Genomic DNA, 8,018 nt, shown 5'->3' with positions numbered 1-8,018 from the left:
CCTATAGCTACTTGTGCCGGAACTCCCCCCTTGCTATCCTGATGATGGTAGAGGAACTTGTCTAGGAGCTGCATTCATTAGTCTCTCCTTGCATTCTCTCACCAACTTGGACATTTGAGTAAATGCATGAGGAATAACCTTGTTACAAACTGCTATCCCCGCTGTTCCTTTTTTCAACAAATGATCACGAACTCTAGTATAAGACCCGTTGTAGTGCATTTTGCAAAAACTGCACCGCCACCTCCAACTTCCACCACCTGCCATTTTGTCAATCTTCTTCACAAATTTCCACAATGGTGCTTTATCATCAATGATCTCATTTTCAGGATCAGCAGATCCACTACTATCACTAGCGTTAACAGACCCGGCACTATAACTAATAGGAGGTGTTCCTCTGGTGCTCATGGTTCCTAAAAAAATACACAATTCAACATTACACCAATATGCAAACAACCCAATATTTAGACTTGTAGACCCAATTTAATACTAAAACCGAATCAATCTCATACTGACAAACGCCAACATCGATTAGGTTCTAAAGATCATATTGCAGATATCAAATTCAGACAATCAAATGCAGATAATTCGATTAACATAAAAGAGTTACAATTTTAACTTTAATTCGAATACAGCATCCAAATTCCTAATCAATAATTCGTTGGAAAAATCAGATGAGATTTGAAAAACAGAGAGCAGAGAATTGAAGTAGATCGAGAGTCGAAAAATTAGAGAGTTGAAATTGATAGAATTGAAGAGAACTCACTCTCGGTCAGCTCCAGCTGCGTGTAGACACAAAAATTGAAGAACAAATATGAGAAGAAGAGCAGAACAAACGTACCCGAAGCGGCTAGAAGAGGAGAAGGCTTGAGAGGAACGACCGGAACTGGAGAAGAGGAGCGACCGGACTGGTTGAGAGGAGAAGTCTTGAGCGGCAAGAAGAGGAACGACCGAAACTGGAGAAGAGGAGCGATCGGACTGGAGAAGAGGAGCGACCGGAACTGGGTCTCGTCTGAGCAGAGGAGGAACGACCGAACTGGAGAACAGGAGCGACCGGAACTGGGTCTCCGAGCAGAAGAGAAACGATCGAGGGTCTCGTTTGCGTCTGAGGTCGCGTCGTTGTCGCGTCTCTGGTCGCGTTTTTGTTTTTTTTACTTTTTTTTTTTTTTCAATTTATGCCTAGTAAAAAGTCATTAATACCCCCACGTTTCCTATTTATTTACATTCTGGCGTTTCCTAATTGGATACGTACGTTTTCAAAACGTTTCCAAATCCGATACACGTTTCCGGGCGTTTCCCGGCGTTTCTGACCCGTTTCCCATTTCGATACAGGAAACGAGGGCGGTTTCGCGTTTCCGTGCATCATAGGTTACACCATCATTCATTTATTTTTGCTCGTCTTGCTAGATGTTATTTGAGGAGATGAATTCTTGGTATCAGACTTGGCATCTCATTACTCATTTGCAAAATCCTAGCAAGCACAAAATTTTTCTCTCCTCATCTTATCTTATGTGTTTCTTCTATATATGTATGTGCATAAATTTGAGCTTCTGATCAATCAGTGATTGGATTTCTCTTTGTTTGGTTATGATATGAAAGAAATTTTCCATTTTACTAATAGATATTGTTCACTAATGCAGATTTTTTTTTTTTTTTTTCATTCTTAGTTTTGTAATTCATTCTTTGTTCTTTTTATCTTGAACAGTTACTGGGTTTGTTGGTTTAACATTTATTTTCTGAATTGGTTGTCTAATTATCTATAATCTAAAGGGCGTGGACTGTTCACTGGCGTGTCACTATTCATTCGAGTGGCACTGTTCATTCGAGCCTGAAGTAAATGACTATTTTGCCCTTGGTGCTTACGTGAATTACAGTCGCCCATCAATGCGTTGGTCTTCTATATTTTCAGAATCATGTTTTTGAGTAGAAGAGACTGGAAACGCCAAGAATATCTATCAGATTCTAGATCTATCTAATCACTGTTCTGGCAATTTACCTTTGTACTATTCATAGTCTGAGTATATAAGCCATAAGATTGACTCACGAGTGGCTTCGGGAACTCTCCATTTACGTCGACTCCAGCTCCTCCACTGTTGCGATCTCCGATCAACGTCAACCTCCATAGAAACTGAGTTTGTATCATCAGTCAATCACTTTCTTTCGGCTTTTTCTCTTTAAATTATGCATCTGATAAACTGTGGGTCTCTTATTTCAATTGAATTTAAGCTTGAATAGGATTTGTAAACCCAGAAACACATATTTTCAACTAGAAAGAAAAATTCGAATCTGGTTTACAAATTGAAATTTGGTATGATAGTAGTCAACTTCTTACTCAAATATATCAATGTCTTTTAGATTACTATATAGAAGTGTATAAGTTGATTGATAAATCAATGTCTTTTAGTAATTTCACAGTTGTTAAGAGTCTGTAACATTTGTTCTCCAGTTTTGATTTCGGTTATTAAGTTGGTTTGCAACAATAGCAGTTACGTTTGAATCTTTCCTTTGTTTTTCTGAAATACACTTAAACTACAGATATTTAGCTATTGTAGATTTGTAGTTTGATTGATAAATTCTTTTCAGGTGTTCAGAATTGTCGTGCATCAATTCATCAACCACAGTTTGAAATTGGATTGAAGCTTGCAGAACCTTACACTTTCATCAATTATTGTTGACCTTCAACCAGCTAACTAAAACGTTCAATTTTATTTCATTTGGTTCGCACTTAAATTTACATTTACATACTATTGAATAATACCTGAGTGAGTTTCATGATGTTTGTTTTAATCACTTATAATGATCTTTGTTTAGAAGTTATTCACTGCATACCATATTGGTTTCTTTTTTATTTGAAAATGTTTGCAGTATCTACACTAGGCACTTTTTCGCTGCATATACTCTTTACTTTAGTGTTAATGTGTTTGAATATAGCTTTTTAGAGCAGTTTTGCACTGCATATTGATAACTAGATGAATGGTCCTACATCCATTTAGTTTCTCTTTCAATTGGTAAACTTCCGGTTCTTAATTGATGAATGGTAGTGATATGAAACGTGATTTGATTTGTATCAGTGGTAGTGCTTAATTTGAATCCTTTCTTTAGAAGAGTTTACACCATATCCATCTATGTCAGCTAATAGCTTTAAGCTAGAATGTTATGCCTTATTGTAATAAAATGCAATCAATGTTTTTTGGTGTACTGGAAAGAAGCATATGAGGGATTTCTGGTTGTTGCAACTGGCCTAATAGTTGGGTTCATAATGGCTGATAGTATAGCAGAAAAGTAAACATAAATTTGGAATATACTAGATAGTAAAGTTTGTTTATTTATTCAGGTTGGCTACCTATGATCTATCTGAGCTGCAAATTGAGGGTGATGGAAATCGCCAGGTTAAATACCAGACATATATGTTACCTCAATTTATTTGTTTGCTTGGATCAAGTCAAACATCTTAGTTAACATGCTGCAGTTTCGAGCAATAGCTGATCAGTTGTTTCGCAATCCAGATTACCATGAGCATGTTAGAAAGCAGGTTATAAAGCATGTATGGCTGATCAAAGACATCTGCTTCATTCCTTATGTTAGCTCTTTTCCCTGATAGGCACTTCTTTACCTTGGTTTAGTTACTATTAGGCAAAACTAATACCAGAATTTTCAAAACAAAATAAATGCCCCAAGTGTTGGAGAGAAAAAAAAAATTCAACCATTCTATACATTATTTCGCAGTAGCTAATACGAAACATCAAATGCAAATTCCCCTCAACTGAATCTAGAACATAAAAAGGGAATGCCACAGTATGGCAGCCTAACTTCAACCCAAATCTGCTTCAAACTCAACAACCCTGAACACAATCTATTCACCAAACGTCCAAACCCAACCCACAGATCATCTAATGTTCTCAATATTCAACATAAGAAAATCTAAAGGCAAGCTTTCACCCTCGAGCACTAATCAACAGTCTACCCAAAAAAGGAAAGTAGAAAGTTTTGGAAAGTAGACTTTAATTTGTCTCTATCTTTCCTTTGATTTTCAATTTTAAATGAAAGATTACTTCTGTTGTCTCTGTCTCCGTGTTTCCTTTGATTTTCAATCTTTCTTTGTGGCATTTGTCTTATCTCTTTCATTTTCTGATTAAACCAATTTCTCTTTGTAAATCGAGGTAAAAAATGAATGACTTTATAATGCTAGGGGTTACACAAAATCTCATTAGTTGTATTCTTTCTGTCACTTAATTACACAAAATCTCATTAGTTGTATTCTTTCTGTCACTTAATGTTTCAACTTCATTGATTACAGGAGCTATGGCTGGTTGCTTCTTATGAATTAGCAGGCCTAAGGCGTTCTTAGTGGAGAAATAAGTGAATGGTGCACTTCAACAAATCAGGTAATTGTCTATCTGTTTCTATATCTATCTCAATTTCTTTTTATTTATTTATTCCCTTCTCTAATTTCCAACTTTGGCATCTAAGTTTGATAACTTTTGGTGACAAGTCAAATCATTCTCTATATGTTTCTATATATTACCAGCTTGGACATCTTTCGACCTTCTACAGAGATTGGAAGGAGTTCTACATGTTTCAAGAAGACATCAACAGTTCAACACCATGAATGATCTGTGATAGTTCTGTATCAATGTTCACGCCTTAGGAGATTATAGTTACAGTTGCCACTGATTTTGGAGTGAAACCTACTCTTGCTCTTTGGGTTCATAGAATCCAGAAAGAGAGCGTGGGCTATGTAGCGTCATTTAGCGTTTAACTACCAAAAGATAACAATTGTTTATATATTCTAATCAACTGTGAACACATATCGATTATAAAAATACCCGCAGCAAAGCGCGGGTTATCTATCTAGTGTAATGACTGAAGCAGAATTTGGTTACTTGGTCACTGATCCAAAAAGGCAAAAAACTCCCAGAGCCGTACAAACCTTCATTTAAACCTATAGTCCAAGCAAAGTTGCATTTTCAAAAGTTTGAGAACAAAGGTCTGCCAGTTGAATGATTTAATATATAAAAGGTTGGATGATGTAGTCTTTCATGGTTGAATGATTTCATATAAAGAGGAAATCAATATAGTCTTTCATGGTACTGGTTAGCGCTCATTGTCACTATATAACTAAATAGATTATGACCAAATATGGGTTTTCTTTGGAGTTTGTTTATTGCACTTGATAAATTATATCATAGCATTTATATATTTTCTTTGCTGTGATACTGGCATATAATGAATGGTTGTGTGTGTGTGTATATATATATATAAATTATTGATCAAAATACTAATTATCTTTTATTTTATTTGCATAGGTTGGATGGCTTTTGAGATCATAAGCTTTCGTATCGTGACTTCGTGCGGTTTCTATTGTTTTTTTTTTCTTTCAGTTTTTTGAAAAATGTGAATAGATAAGTATGGTTAACTTCTACTTGAGATTTCCAGTTTTGTGATATTAACTATACAAACCTGGTAAAACACTAGTTTTTGAAATATGTAAATGTACTATAAATGTATAAAGCTTAGCTAGCAAACCAACCCGCGGCATCGCACGGGAGGAATTACTAGTTTATTAATAATGCAACGATAATCAAATCAATGTCTTGTTCAGAAATCTAATTCATCAAACTATTATTGAAATAAATTTTAAGATCAAGCAATAGTCTAATTAAAAATGAGGCATTATGGCTTCACAACTGTCTTTAGAAAATAAAATAAATGAAGCAGATCAGTCAAAATCTAGAACATCCATTGACTGACCAAGTTCCTCTTTGCCATTGAAGTCTACAATTGTGAGGTTGACGTCTAGGTCATGACCCCCTTCTTCCATATAGTGAGCCTCTTGTTCTTTAGACTCCCTATAGCTCTTGTAAGTGGTTGCTACTTTGTTGCTTGCTTGGCAGTTCTTGTACCAATGTCCAATAACTCCACACCAAGCATGGTTCATTGCCAACTCTTTCCTTTTTGACTAAAGGGTTCTTAGGTGCATTTTGCACCTTGTTTCCATGACCACTAGGGCCAGCACCACCATCTCTGCACCATACATTGGGAGGGCCTCCACGGCCCATACCACGACCCCCAAGTCCCTTTCCACGTGGTGCATTGTTGTCACGTGGGTAGGGATCAGCACGTCCAACACCCTTTGCATTGGGGTTCTTTCCACCTTTCACTTTGCTATAATTAGCCTCAGGAATTTTCTTTGTCCCAACGGGCCTGGCATTGTTGTTCAAAATAACCTTATTATGCCTCTCAGCCACTTGCAGTAGATTGATTAGCTTATTGAAGGTTATGATTCTTTTGTTGTCATACTCTAGCCTATACTGGTTTGCTAGCATAAGTGTTGAAGTAGGAAAAGTGGAAAGAGTCTTCTCTAGATCATATCATCTTCTGTGATTTCCCTTCCATAGAAATTGAGACGTGCCTTGAGGCGCAACATGCTTTTGTTGAAGTCATTCACCCTTTTGTAGTTAAGCATGTGGATTTCATTCCATTAAACGATCAATTCTGGGAGCAAAGTGTCATGAATGTTCCCAAAACATCCCTTAAGAGCATCCAACAGTTCTTTGGATGTCTTTAACTGAAAGTACTCCCAGTGTAGGCTAGGATCAATATGTCACCTTAAAAACATTAAGGCACTTGCTTTCACCTTGTTAGATGATACATCACCTTTGGGGTCAGTCATAGTGGCAGTGTAGTCTTTTGCCACAATAGCGGTTTCCACATCAGAAACCCAACGATGGTACTCAAGTCCTTCTGAGTCCAAAATGTCAAAATTTGTGTCGACTTAGATTAGCCATCTACATAAACAAGAGAGAAGATATATAAATTATGCAGTCATAAAGACATTCACGTCAAATATGTTCCAAGAATATAAATTAGAGTTCAAGACCAAGATTTGTAATGGTCACATTTTTTTCGATGCTGTGTGAAAATACTTTATCACGGTAATTATGTGTTTATAATGCGCATGAATTTACATTATCAGGGCAAAACTCAATTTATATATAACATGCAAAATAAAACAATGATAGAAGGTAGTAACATAAATTACAGGACATGCTCAAATTTTACAAATAATATATAACAAAATATATATGCTACCCATAATAACAACAATAGTATATCATGCTCAAATTGCGACAAGTAATAAAACATAAACAAAATAACAAGGCATGCTAAAATGATCAATATTATCTAATCATACGGGCTCAAAATTTCTAATTTTACATAAGGCCAATAATATATATATATATATATATATATCAAATGCTCAAAATAAAATATAAATAATAGCATAATATAAAGGCATGCTTAGGAATAACTATATAAGTGTAAATGAAATTCACAAAACATGCTCAAAATTTCATAATAAAAACATAAACAATAACATATTTAAGGCATGCTTATACATAATTAAGTAAAATTCACAAGGCATGCTGATTTCACAATTTGTCAGAGTATAAAATTAAATAAATAACTAAAAACATACTTTGTTTCAAGAAAACAAAACGATCCTAGCACACGCTCGTGTTGATGAAGGTGTGAGTAACAATGTTTTTGGGTTTGAGAAAAACTGGGTCTTCTTCTCCCTTTTTTTTTCTCCCTTCTTTTAAGCGTCTTCTTCTTCCTCCTTGGCAGGACTACTGCATCGAGGTCCGGTCTTGCTGGGCTGGGACTGGTGCTGAACACAAGCGGATCCCGGCCTCGAGAAGGGGATCACTATGCAATTAACCTCATCAGACGACAGACATGTTGGTTTCTGTCGTCTGATATATTTTAACGACAGACAGTGTAAAAACTGTCGTCTGAATATAGCAACATACCATACAAAGTTGGTCTTGCGAATTAAGTTTGTTTTTAAACAACAGTTATCTGTCGTCTCGTCTATGGAGATAAATTGATTTTGTTTTGGGTCGTAGCTTCTTTTTTGTGTTTGTATTCTGACAACATATATCTGTCATCTCGTCAAAGGAGTAAATTGGCTTTGGATTTTTTTGTCTTTTTTTTTTTGGCACAACATGAAGGGATTT

At 35.8% G+C, this 8,018-nt stretch overlaps 1 long non-coding RNA gene across 2 annotated transcripts; it reads left to right on the top strand.

Annotated features, from left to right (window-relative positions):
• Window positions 1-1,842: 1,842 nt before the first annotated feature.
• Window positions 1,843-4,849, top strand: LOC112173243. 2 transcript variants are annotated; one of them, XR_005802348.1, is made up of 6 exons: window positions 1,843-2,129; window positions 2,581-2,714; window positions 3,332-3,386; window positions 3,467-3,541; window positions 4,295-4,382; window positions 4,526-4,845. It is a non-coding gene; the product is annotated as an uncharacterized LOC112173243 (long non-coding RNA). The 2 variants fall into 2 exon arrangements; XR_005802347.1 differs by having other exon boundaries at window positions 2,581-3,386; window positions 4,526-4,849.
• The last annotated feature ends 3,169 nt before the right edge of the window (window positions 4,850-8,018 follow it).

The sequence above is a fragment of the Rosa chinensis genome, chromosome 6, assembly GCF_002994745.2.
Source record: "Rosa chinensis cultivar Old Blush chromosome 6, RchiOBHm-V2, whole genome shotgun sequence".
Classification (NCBI taxonomy): Eukaryota; Viridiplantae; Streptophyta; class Magnoliopsida; order Rosales; family Rosaceae; genus Rosa; species Rosa chinensis.
The sequence above is the reverse complement of the archived record's forward strand: the minus strand, read 5'-3'. Positions and strand labels throughout refer to the sequence as shown.